The 13308-nt window shown below is 42.6% G+C and overlaps 1 long non-coding RNA gene across 1 annotated transcript; it reads right to left on the bottom strand.

Moving 5' to 3' along the window:
* Positions 1-4200: 4200 nt before the first annotated feature.
* LOC143822373 (uncharacterized) lies at positions 4201-12951 on the bottom strand. Its single transcript, XR_013226139.1, has 3 exons — positions 12508-12951; positions 6353-6460; positions 4201-4494 (listed from the first exon to the last, which is right to left on the bottom strand). It is a non-coding gene; the product is annotated as an uncharacterized LOC143822373 (long non-coding RNA).
* Between the last annotated feature and the right edge of the window lie 357 nt (positions 12952-13308).

The raw sequence follows: 13308 nt of genomic DNA, 5'->3' as shown, positions 1-13308 counted from the left end.
AAAGAACAAAAAAAATACAGCCGACAAGCGCCGCCGAGCCGCATCAGCTGCCGCCGAGGAGCACCCGTGAAGAGCCGCGGAGGTGCTGCCAGCCTCCTCTGACAGGTAGCTTCAGCCCCTCGCCTGCGGCTCACTCTGTCCCCGCATGCTAGAGCCCATTGTATTCTTTATACAATGGGCTTTTTTTACTAGTCTGAAAATATTTCTGTGCTGCCATTTCCTGTGCTTTGGGAGTGGCCTGGTGATGTTACACCCAGTGGGAAGGTCTAGGTAAGGGGCAGTCGACCGTGGTCCTCCATATGTTCATGGACTACAATTCCCATGAGCCCCTGCCAGCATTTGCTGACAGGGGTTCATGGGAATTGTAGTCCATGAACATCTGGAGTACCACAGATTGACTACCCCTGGTCTAGGTGATGCCACTTTTGGTGTCATGTGACTTCTTGGAGGTGTGGCAGGAAGGTGTGGCCTGCTGACATCACTTCCAGGGTTTCTGGAAGCCTGAGGAATGTTTCAGGATTTTCTCATTGGTAAAAAGGCTGAGAAAGGTTGAGTCAGAGCTACAGCAATACATCATCTAGGTGTTACTATTAACTTAAACCTAAAGCTGTCAGTGACTCCTTGTGCCACAGTATCGTATCGCTTTATGGATAAGTAAGTGGTTCACTGTACTCCATCACCTCCCACCACCCACCCTCTTAGCCTGCATTAAGAAAAAAATGTACTTGTCTTTCCTTCCTGCGGAGGACATTTACATGAAGACTATAGAACTTGTGATTGTTAGCCACGAATGCCGGCTTGCCTGCTCCCAGACCACCCTCCTGCCCTTGCAATCTTACAGTGCTATCCTAAGTAAAGCTAAGCCCTTTTAAGTCCATTGAAGTCAAAGGGCTTAGGATGATGTAACTCTGGCGAGGATGGCACTGTTAGGCAGGCAACAGAACCATGAAGTCAATCAAGCTCCTGGGGTGCTGCCATATGTGCAAGTGGGCTGGTTTCAGCTTGGTTGGATCACAAGCTGTGGAGGCCTGATTGACTTGATATTTGTGGCATTTAATGAAAGGCATGGACTAAAAGGCATGGACTAAAAGCCTAGCCAGGGGTGGGGTAGGGGATCAAATAGTTTCATCAACCAAGTATGGTACAGCTTGAATTGGGTAACCTGGAAGAAGCAGGACCTTCTGTTTATAAAATGATATGCTATAATTTCAGTCTAAATATCTTCAGTTTAGAAGATGACCTAATTGTACTGTGGAAAAATATTAATGTGTTTAATTGGACACAAAGGAAGAGCTTTGAGGCACAACAACAGTGTCTATAATGTGAAAAAGATCTCTAAAGGCAGATCCAGACCACAAGAACACTCTTATAGCAATGCAGACACAGCAATTTAATTTCTCTAGACAATTCCAGGTATGAAGAAACTATTAGTATGATTGATTATAGAGACCAAATTAAAGGGATTCTCAAAATTCAGTGTTGCATACAATGAACATGATCAGGGATTTGAGTTTAATGTTCACGTCTTTTGATATTCAAAACAGATAGCCTATGGACATATCTACAAAATCTATGGAACTGTTGTTACTTGGCTGCTGTTTTTATGGCTTCCAGCCTGGAAGGGTTGAAGGAGCCATTAGGGGTGCCACGCAATGTTTGGAAATTTGGGGGTGGAGGCTTGGGAGGTGTCATGAGTCCTCTGCAGACTTCAGACTGCTTGGAGGAGGAGCTGGAGGGCAAGCAAGGGGCACAGGCACAGGCTCAACCTGGGGAGTTGGAGGAGCCAGCTGCTGAGCCTGAAGTACCAAACAGACTCCTCTTCATCCAGCAGTCAGCCCTGCTTGGGACCCATTGCTCACTAGCAATTGGCTGACAGCTCTCCTGATAGTATGTACAACACAGCTGTGGCTGCTTGCCATCTGTAAAGAGGAAGAGAACTATCAGCACATAGAAGGAGCACGCACGTGGAGCATGGGAAAAGGCCAGGACTGAGACTCTTGAAGGCCTTTGGTGCCAGGGCATTTGCCAACATTCCCAAAGAGAAGAGAAAGGGAAAGCTGAGTCCCAGAACTGAACTGGGAATACTAGTAGGTTATGCTGAAGGGTCAAAGGGCTACAGAATTGTGGAGTAATACAGATCTTCTCCCTGGAGAAGAGCCTAATGTTGGGAGTGATTGAGGGCAGAAGAAGAAGAGGATGACAGAGAATGAGGTGGCTGGATGGAGTCACTGAAGCAGTCGGTGCAAACTTAAATGGACTCCGGGGAATGGTAGAGGACAGGAAGGCCTGGAGGATCATTGTCCATGGGATTGCAATGGGTCGGACACGACTTTGCACCTAACAACAACAACAACAACGATCTGTAATGTTGTGCACATTGAAAAAAGGAATGTGATGTGAGCTATTATGTACAACAACCCTGCAAGGCAGGACAGTCAAAGTGATCTTGCAGTGCAGACCAGTGGTGACACAAGTGAGGAGGCATGCTCAGAAGGGGAACCAAACAACTCAACCCCAGAGGTTGCATCCAGATATTCAAGCAGGAACAACAAAACAGTGATGCTAATGAGATATTGGGTGAAGGATGAAGCCAATCAAGAAAAATAAGTGAAGTGTGTTGAGGATGGCACCAACATTGAAGGAGGCACTGATGCTACTGGCAATGCCAATCCTGCAGAGATGGCGAAAACCTACATGACTGTCCTAAAGGAAGCTGCTCTAGCAGGAATGTTCATCCAGCAGCTGAACTTTGAGGAGTCAATTGAAGACTCCAAAGAAAGAGCCATCAATCTTCTGTTGGACCAAGGCTTTTCCTGAGATCAGATTGATCTAGATCTACTGCTGAAGCAGAACAAAGATGGACAGTCCCAATTTGTTCTGACCAGAGAGAGTTTAGCTGTCAGAGCAAGAATGCTGGAAAGGTCCTGATAGATAAACAGAACCAGAACATTAAGCTTGTGGCGTTAAGCATGAACGTTAAGCATGAACCAGAATGTTAAGCATGTTCATATGTGCTGTGTTGTTGAATGTTATTAGTCTTTTCAAAGTTTTTCAGGTGCTTCCCTGAGTGCAAATGACTTGCTTCTTGGGAAGGGGAATTGTTGGGATGGTAATCAGAAAGTAATTTGGTGAAATCAGCTTTGAAGAAGAAGAGTTGGTTCTTATATGCCGCTTTTCTTTACCCAAAGGAGGCTCAAAGCGGCTTACAGTCGCCTTCCCATTCCTCTTCCCACAACAGACACCCTGTGGGGTGGGTGAGGCTGAGAGAGCCCTGATATCACTGCTTGGTCAGAACAGTTTTATCAGTGCCGTGGTAAGCCCAAGGTCACCCAGCTGGCTGCATGTGGGGGAGTGTGGAATCAAACTGGGCTCCCCAGATTAGAAGTCCACACTCCTAAACACTACACCAAATTTGCTCTTTGGAGGGCTGTTGTTAAGCTTTTGAAGCAGTTGTGCTGTACCTGTGTGGTAACTAACAGTCCCACTTGGTCAGTGCTGGGATTGCTGCCGTGAGCCATGGAGAAACCCCAGGACATGGTCCTTTTGTTTGAACTGGCCACCGCCCATTGCCTAGCAAGTGCTCTCCATTAAGATTCAGCTCTCTCCATCTCTGATGTGGGCATGAGAAGTCTGCCTGCTGCCTAGCTACAAGAGGCTTGCAATATGCTGCATTTCTCATTACTCTTTTAGCTTCTGTACTCTGCTTCAGTAAGGAGATGGAAGCAGATGCATATGACATACATTTGTATATAATGTTTCCTAGTAAAGCTTCTCTATTTTAAACATCAAAGCACTCTGAGTCTCATCCTCAATAACTAGCTAATAACTGTATACTTTTAAAACACTCTGTTGCTTTGCAGCTCTGTTTCTCTGGAGGGACCTAGGACTGAGCCCAATCCTAAAGCCCCAACACTCCCTCCCCCCTCCAATTTTAGATCTTCCTAGTCTGATTAGCCCGACAGAGTGTATCTGGAGGTGAGGGGTGGGTAGAGGTATTGGTTTTATCTGTAATTATTTTTAAAAAATCAAAAAACCCTTAATGGCATATAAAAACATATATATGAAAGTAAGTAGTTGTTCATTAATAATTATTTATTATAAGCCACTGCAAGCCTGCTTGCTGGGAGGAACAAAATATAAATAAAATAAATAAAAATAAGAAACAACACATAATTTCTGTCTCATAAAGATGTGCTTTAATTTTTTAACTATTTACCATTGAATTAATTTAGGAATGTTTCAGATTACAAGATGGCAAACTTGAATTGCTACTGCATACACTGTTATGGATCATAGTCAAACCTGATTTCCTGACAGGTGCACCTCTGTAGCATGGATTTGTAAAATGTACTTGATATTCCTGTGTTTGATAACATTTTAGATATACATTTAAAACATATTGCATGTACAATGAAACATAATGGGTTGTATCCTATGCTTCATTTCTACCAACAAAAGAAGGCTTCCACTGGCTTCCGCCTTTGCTTGCATTTCCTGTCCTCAGTGATGTGAGCATAAGGAAATAAAAATAAGAAGTGCATTAAAAAAATTGCACCCAATCTGATCATATTTCAAAATAAATGCTAAAAGGAATACAGTTGAGATAGCTCATACTGCTGTAATTTAGGACTGGTGGTTGAAATACATTTCAGCTACAGGATAAATTTTAATACTGCCTTCTCTTTCCTAACTTTGCTGGGATAAAAACAGAACGTTTTCTAAAATCTGAGCTCTTCAGCAACTCAGATTTAGTAAAGTTATCTGAAGATGCTAATGAGTTGTACAGCCATCCCTTAAAAGAAACCATTTCTGCTTTGATGCACTGGCTCACTGCATATAGATTTTCTGTCTGAAAAGCATTTAAATTAGTATCTTCCTTATTCTGCTTCTCAGTAATACTATTTATTCAATCAACTTTTCACAGTCCAGATTCTATTTTAAAGAGATATATTTTACAGTGGGAATTAACACTTGCAGCAATATTTATCTTGCGGATACATTTATATTAAAGGCATTTCTTCCCCAAGGTAAGAATCTGTTGGCAGTGAGTCAATTAATCTTTGCAGAATATCTAAAAGATTTCAGGAGAAAGACACTGGTTTTATTTATCTTACTTTTTTGTTGTTAAACATGATGTTTGTTTGTGACACATCTTAACCTTGCATTTTAGGTTAGATTAAGCCAAGAAAGAGCAAGCCCACTTGAACAAAAAGGGGCTTTAACTTTTCTTTGCAAATACAATAATCCATAAGCCTTTTTCTTTAGAAATAAATGAAAGATATATTTAAAAATTTAAAGCTATAGTGTGGGAAAGTAAAGATTAGCAAACTGGGCAGGAGGGCAGTATATAAATTGAAAAAGTAATAATAATAATAAAATGTAAAAAGAACTTCAAATAGGTTTACAAACACTGGGTTGGGAAAATACCGGAGATTTGGAAGTATAATCTGGGGAGGGCAGTGTTTGGGTAGGGAAGGGAGTTCAGCAGTCCTATCATAGAGTTCACTCTCTGAAATAGCGATTTTCTCCAAGGGAATTGATTTCTCTAATTTGGACTTCAGTTGTCATTCTAGAAAAACATGAGGCCTCACACAGAAGTTGAAAACCCTAACTGCAAGTGACACCATAGGGAAATAGCAAAAATTCAGGTCTAGTATGTTTTAGATGAAGTATATCATGTTATTTTAGATTAGAACTAAACTTCAGTGGTCTACCATCCAAAAGTGTCTCACTGGTCATACGTTCAGGCCCATCAAGGTGCTTGACAGTTCCTAGTCTCTACCCCAGAGAAGCAGGACAAACCTGAGGGTTTTATAGTATGGTAACTTTGGTTACTATACCAGGGATTCCCAACCAAGGGTCGGCGGACCCCTGGGGATCCTCATGAGCTCCAGAGGGGGTCTGTGGCCTTTCTCCTCCTACCTTAACGGACTTGGTCACAAGTTACAGAACCGGCCACCTCCACCTGGAGGGCTCAGTGAGTAGACAGTGGGTGTAAAAATCGAATGAGGGGAGTCAGTTTTGGAGTAGTATGGGGGGGTCTGGGGAGTCTTTTTAGCTCCTGCCCTTCTTATCGCCTACATGAGGTGGAACCACTGTAACCGCAGTAAAGGTGGGGGGAGGGAGCAAAAGGAAGGTGAAGGGTTATATCACTTCCGGGGACATGGCTGGGAGGTGTTACCAACTGACATCACTTCCAGGGGTACTTGAAGCCTGAAAATCTATTTAGCCAGAAATCAAGATGAGATGCATAGATAAAACTAAACATTTTATATCCTAATTGCTGGCTACCAGTCAATAAATCATTAATCAAGGTATCCCAAACACTAAGATGAACCAGATCATGTTGCACCTGGTATCTAGTGATGAGAGGAAAAAATCATGCTTTGAAGAGAGAGAGAAGTTCTCTTGAGAGTGGTTGCTGTCCCCTCACAGTACTCAAGGCAACTGAAGCACCAACCTGTAACAAAGATGGAATTACAAAGGTTATACAATATGCCCACAGCATGTCAACCTTGTCTTGTACATGTTTTGTAGAGGGTTCCCTTTCAGTATTCCCTCAAATTTCCTATGTGGAAACTGTTTGGAAAACAATAACAAAAATGGGGGTAGGGAGGAAAGGCCTCAGGAAAAAATTGTTTCCCTCCTCTCCATTTATCCATTTTTTCCTGGTCTTCACGTCTCTGCACAAAAGTAGTCAAGACACAAGCAAAATGCTCTGAACCTCCATGATTGTGTAATATAGATATTATCTGGTAGCCTCTGAATTTGGCTTTTGGTGACAAGTTTTAACCAGCTTTAGCTGATCACATCTCTTTTCAGATTTCAATTTGTTCACAAATTGCAAGCAAGCATCCTGAAGGTCAATAAAACCCTTGTTTTGATACATTTATAATAGGATCCAAAACTTTCCATACATGCACATTCTCACACTGCTTTCCCAAACTATGTTCCTAACCCATCATCTTTATTATATGTTAAAGACATTTTAAAAGAAGATGTTTCAACATGCTGGCTTTTCTCTAAGATAGCCAGGCCAAATGGGCAAGGCTAGCAAAATGTTCATCAGCTATGTGTTGCTAACAATTAGCTATGACTGCTCTCCTTCCCAGTCTGTTCCTGATAGTAAGAAAAGGTCAGCTTACAAAAGAGGATGTTTCCTTGGTTGTGTTCATCTTGCTAAGGCGAGGAGAAAAGAAGCTGTATGGCTCATTTGTCATATTCCAGCCTTGCTCATTTTGACTCCCAGGCAGATTCCCAGAGTGGAGCACAACTGTGTTTATTTTTATTAATTGAATTCATGCTGCCTCATGGAAACTGTAGTTTGGGCTACATTCCAAGCATGTGTCAGCCCCATGAATGCTACTGACACTGCAATAACAGTAAGAGCACATACACCTGAGGATACTGGGGCATGCACAAGCCAGACAATTCAGTAAACAGTGGAGTGAGTATTAGCTATGGCTACCCAGCCAACTGCTGTGATGAATATTGCAGCTATTCTGCTACTAAACTACTTGAAATACTGTTTGTGTTGAATTGTTGAGACAATCACATGAGGAATTCAATTCAGCACAAAATGGACATCGATAATTTTTTCATATTTTTTCAATGTTCTCAGTGTTCCTGATTCTAACTCACTTTAGGCTGGATTTTTATAAAAGTAACCTACATACCAATGAATCACCATTCATTCATTCATTCATTCATTCATTCATTCAACTTCTAGACTGACCCTATTGACCTCATTGTCTCAGGGCAAAAAGTTAAAATGAACAATACAATATTATTGGTAATACCAAAACTATAGAGCTAGATATTTGCTGTCCTTGTCATGTGAGGAGGGCTAGCAATAGTGAAGAGCTGGGTATATTGCAGCAGGGGGGGGCATTGATATTCAAGTTATTTGTCTGAACTGGCCTCAGCCCTAAGCCTGGTGGAAGAGAACCAACATGCATAAGAAGAGGCTGAGCATATAGTCTCCCAATCTAAAATCAAGGTATTGAATTGTCTCTTCTTGTGCCACAGAAGTGTATGTCCAACTGTACACTCTAGAACACTTATTTTTTGCTTCACAACCCTGAGACCAAGTCAGGTGGATTAAAATTTCAGATCATTGACTAATGTAATTAAAATTGGCAGAATCTGATCATCCAAGTTTTCCTTTGCCCCCTCAGAAACACTAAAACTGACAAGGTATATCCCTCCTAGTTTTTAATGACTCAGAAATATCCTTAATCACAATAGTATCTTTCCTCCCTCAGTTTTCTCTGTGGATAGGATGAAGATGCTTATAATGCTGTATATGCTACAGAAAATTAATTAATTATCCCATATGGGACACAAATATTTCCTGCACAATACAATTTAAAATATCATGTAGGGATTCCATACTACACATTGGTGTACTCTGAATCTGCATCCTTCTGGCAGCTGAAAATAAAGTTCCTCCTTTCCTTCCTACTTACCATTTCCAGATACCTTTGTTCTGCCTCCAGACATTGTGGCAGAAACAGATTTTTTTTCAAGGAGTTTATTAATACTGCAAAAAACTTTTGCAGTATTAATTCCATACATCCACAAACAGTTCTTTGCCTGACCTGGACCTGTTCATCTGAACAACCAGGCTTCCCCTCCAAGGCATCTGATAAACTTGTGTGTTCTTTTTCCTTGGGAGTAATTGATCACCTGTCCATTTGTTAGCTTCCAAGCAACTGGGTCCCCGCTGGGAGATGCAGAGGCCTGCTGGCTACTCTTCCTGTCCTTGACTATGAATAATCTTTGCAAAAGTAATCTTGAACATTCTTATTGCCCTTGATCTTAATGCATATTCTGTCTCCCAGGCAAATGGAGAATACACAGAAGGATTTGGATTCATCTGTGAGATTGTATATAGTATCTTAGTTGCTTTATCAAAGACTGAAACCTTTTCCCCACAAACAATCAACCAAACCCAGAACTACACACACACACACACACACACCCAATACAAGGGCTGGATGCTGAACTTGCTTCTGAACTAAGTACAGAAACTAATGGCTTTCTGCACCAGGTTTTTGTTCTAGCTCAGTATCTTAACTCTATCTGATTTCCCCCTCCCTAATCCACCATATCATTTGCCAGGCATTGCTGTCTCCATTTTCTTTGTGTTTTTTCAGACCACCTTTGCAGTGCTATGACATGCTGTCCTAGATATAAAACACATCTTTTAATATATTGACTTTAGCCTGGCAGAAGCCCTTGCAAGTTAACTCCTATATTTCCCTGATACTGGATGAAAATGTCAGAAATGCAGGATGCAATGTTATCTCTATGCAAGTAGGGCCCAACTATATTTCTACTTTCCTTCTGTTTCTAGAGAATTCATGGATATCTAGCACCAGTGCCTTTGATCACTAGCAGAATGAAGGTGGATAGGATTTCACAACCTTTTAAGAATCAGGTCAGAGCTTAGGAGTGTTTTTGGATCCAATATTGTTTCTCAGTGATTATGGCTGTTTACAGGCAACTTTTCTCAGCTTAGGCTATTGTCCCTGCTGTGCAAATTCTTGGAGAAATCAGAGCTGTCACTGTGTGATTCCTTTACTTAGGTTTTTAAAGTCTAAAATATTTTTAGCTGTTATATTAATAATATAATCATAATTCTTAAGCATAACTATTAGCTACTTTGAGAGTCCCTGGATAGAAAAGGGAGACAGAAATAAGTATTTGTAACCAATGATGCATTTAGATATGCCCAATCGGTCTTATTTATGTTCTATATTTACATCCATGCTTCTTTTGAAAATCCTCAGCAGGGTTTATATTGCCATATGTAATAGTTCATAGGCAGTCTTCTAATCAGGCAGTTTATGCAGCCAGACAGATTCAGCAGCTGCACTATCTCATGGCTTCAGACCATAAGCCGGTGTGGCCGTCCTGCTTTCTCAAGAGTCAAACAGTGGTTAGCAACCCAATCGCCAGTTTGGCAAATTAGGACTTCTACATAGGGACCTGAAAATGCAATCCTGCCATGGCAGCAGCAGCAAGCAGCATGGGAATGGGCAGGAACATTACCCAGGGCACCCATTCCCAGGCTGCTTACTGATGTCACTGGCCCCACTCCGTCCCTTCCCCTTTCCCCATTGCGCCTGCGTAGAAGTACAGATGAAATGGTCATTACACCACGAACCTGCAGCCCAGAACTGTACTTCTTCTGCCCATGTTCAGAATGAGAATTTTCTGGGATGTTGTGTGTATGCTGCACGTGTAGACTCAGGGGCTTCCTATTTTCCATAGATGGAAAAAAAACCACCTGGAAGCCGCAATCTGTACTTCACCGCCCCTTATGTTGAGATGAAAAGGAACAACTACTTTTTATGACCAGCATGCTTCAGCTTCAAATCTCCTTGATTGTACAGATCAAGCAACAGAAGAACGTGTGCTGTATTGAAAACCGTCTGCTTATGTCCTGCCTTATAATGGATCCTCAATTAGCATTTGTTCCCAACCCAAAAGGCTTTGCCAGAACAGTTCCAACTGCGGCAATACTAAGCCTTATCTCTTCTTGGCAGCTGCTGTAGTTCTGTGTCAGAGCAAACTTTGAGTTTGTGCCAAAATTGGCACAAATTTTTCTTAAAGTATGACTAAATGACAAACCTTGTTGCAGATGACCGAGGACTGCTGTCAGCTTTTACACAACTGCACAGAAGAGGAAATGTAGTTAGGCACAGTGTCTCCCTGCACCGTATGGTTAAGATAACACCACAGGACAAGTCCCATACCCACGACTCTTGGAGTCAGTTTCCTATTTCCTCTTCTATTTCAGCATGTGCAGTTCCTGCTCCAGGACTGTGATGGCATGCAAGAGAATTTCAGCCTTCCCCCTTGCATACTTTCCCCAAACAGGAAAGGTCTGGAGTAGGAACTATTTTGCTCACTGTGGAATGCCACTTGGTGCCTGTGGTATTCTGGAGTAGGCCAAATAGCTACCCCTGCAGATTGGTTCTGTTGGACTGTTGGACACAAACCACATATTAATGTGTGTCAACGACTGTTTCATTTGTTGAAGAGCTGGGTCAGAGTTTCCTGAACCCAATTTACTTTCCTCATGATTACACAGCAGTTGTGAGGAAAAGCATTTAAAATCTCTAGGAGCTTAGGACCATGGCACAGGAGAAGGAAGAGCTTTTCCCTCCCCTCAGCACTATTTTCCCAACCCAAAATGGCAGGCAGGGAAGTAAATTTTTATCTTTGGAGTTGTGTATGGAGTATTGCAAAGATGAGTCCTTTACTCCCACTCCTGGCCATTTCAACTTAGGCAAATGGCACAGGGAGGAGGACATTACCTCTCCATGTCATCATCCTGAACCTAACGGGATCATGGGGTACTTTAAAATGACTTTCCCTTATATTACTGTGTGACTGTAGAGCAGTGGTCCCTAACCCCCGGTCCGGGGACCGGGACCAGTCCGTGGATCAGTCGGTACAGGGCCGCGGCTCCTCATCCTCCTCCCTGGCTGCTGCTGCCCTGACACTCTGCCACCGGCTCACCTTTGGTGCTCTCCAGCAGCCGCCATGGCTGGGGCTCCCCCTTGGTGTGGCACTGCGCAGCTGCTGCTGGCAGTGTCCCCCCCCCCCAGCAGGTGGCAGGAAGTCAGGGGTGCTGGCAGCAAAGCAAGTGGAGCAGGAGCTCAGGTGGCAGCGACATCCCTCAGCAAAAGACTAGCCCCCCCCCAGGCCTCAGTAAAATTGTCAAGCATTAACCGGTCCCCCGTGATAAACAGGTTGGGGACCACTGCTGTAGAGCACTCATAACAATATAACATGGAGTTTGGCCCGATGTTACCATTTCTGGGTTGGTCTGTGATCCCCACACTGTAAACATAGTTGTGTGGAAATTGACCACTGATCTCTAACTAGGTGCTGGTAGATGGTAGATTCCTTTTCCTCTTTTATTTCTTTATCTCTAATTACTCTGCACTTTTGGATTTTTGAAGCAAGTGAAAAGGGGAAATAACATCTACTTTTTATCTTTCTGTTCTCTTTTCCCTCAGCTCACAAAGTACCTGTGTTTTTGTATTTCTCAACATCAGTTGCTGGGAGGCAGCAGCAGGGGAACAATTGTTGCCTTCATGCCCTTCCTGCAAGCTTCCCATAGGCATCTGGCTGGCTACTGTGAAAAACAACACCCTGGCCTAGGTGGACCTTTGTTCTGATCTAGCAAAGATCTTCTCATGTTCTTAGTCTGGCTGATTAGGAACATTTTGTTGAAGCCTAGTTAAGACACTAATAAAATTAATTTGTTTAAAATATAGTTAAAATAAATTTAAAATAATGCAAGAGTGTAGTAACAGCAAAAATCCTTTGTTTACAAGAATTCAATGGACACATTTTCCACACATACTGTATTTTTCATAAAGGTGTTGACAATTTCATTCACAAATACATATTATACTTATGCTGCAGTCAGCACGTTGGCTACCAGTTAGTTTCCGGGCACCATTCAAGACACTGGCTATAACCTACCAAATCCTTCATGGCCTAGGACTCAGATATCTATTGGTGCACATCTACGAATTCACTGTGCCAAGGCAGTTCTGCTCTTCAGGATAGAGCCTTCTAAACCTGCTACCCTACAAGTGGGTAAGATAAGCAGCTGTCTGTAGATAAACATTCTGTTTTGTGGCTCCCGCCTAGGGAAATGGTCTGTCTGATAAAGTCAAGAGATCTCCTACATGCCTATAGTCCCACAAAAATGGAGCTGTTCAGCATTTGTAAAGTGAATTAGGTTGGGGTTTATGCTTTAAGCAGTTCTTTCTCAATTTCTCTTAGCCAGACACACTCTGCACTCCCTAGTTGCCAACTCCTCAACCGCTCTTTCTCAACAGCGGTTTTCCAACTGTCTATATACCAACATTCCATCAGCTCCCAGTGGCCGCTCTTAGGGAGAGGCTGACCCTAACCTGTCCATCACAGGGGTAGATAAGGAATAGATTAGTGGGTAGAAAGGTGAGAAGGAAGCAGGGAAATGTGAAGATATCGGGGTAGCCAAGAGAAGAAAAAGTGGGAGAGAATGCAGAGGAAAATGATGTGACCTTCACAAGTCTTTGCAGGTTCACCACTGCATAGCTGGGCTTGACCTGGTGGCTAGTACTGCACAACTAAGTCATAAGTAGAAGTATCTGGAGGAGGGAAGGAGGAAAGCTAAAGACAGGAGGACAGATAAAGGCTAGCTAGTGTGCAGGAAGCCAAGGAGGAAACAAAAGAGGGCAGAGACTATAGGGGTTTCAGGGTAGATAAAGCAGAAATTATGGGGTGAAGGAAATG

This window comes from Paroedura picta, chromosome 1 (genome assembly GCF_049243985.1).
Source record: "Paroedura picta isolate Pp20150507F chromosome 1, Ppicta_v3.0, whole genome shotgun sequence".
NCBI classification, from domain to species: Eukaryota; Metazoa; Chordata; class Lepidosauria; order Squamata; family Gekkonidae; genus Paroedura; species Paroedura picta.
Note: the sequence above shows the minus strand (reverse complement) of the source record. Positions and strands in the feature narration are given on the sequence as shown.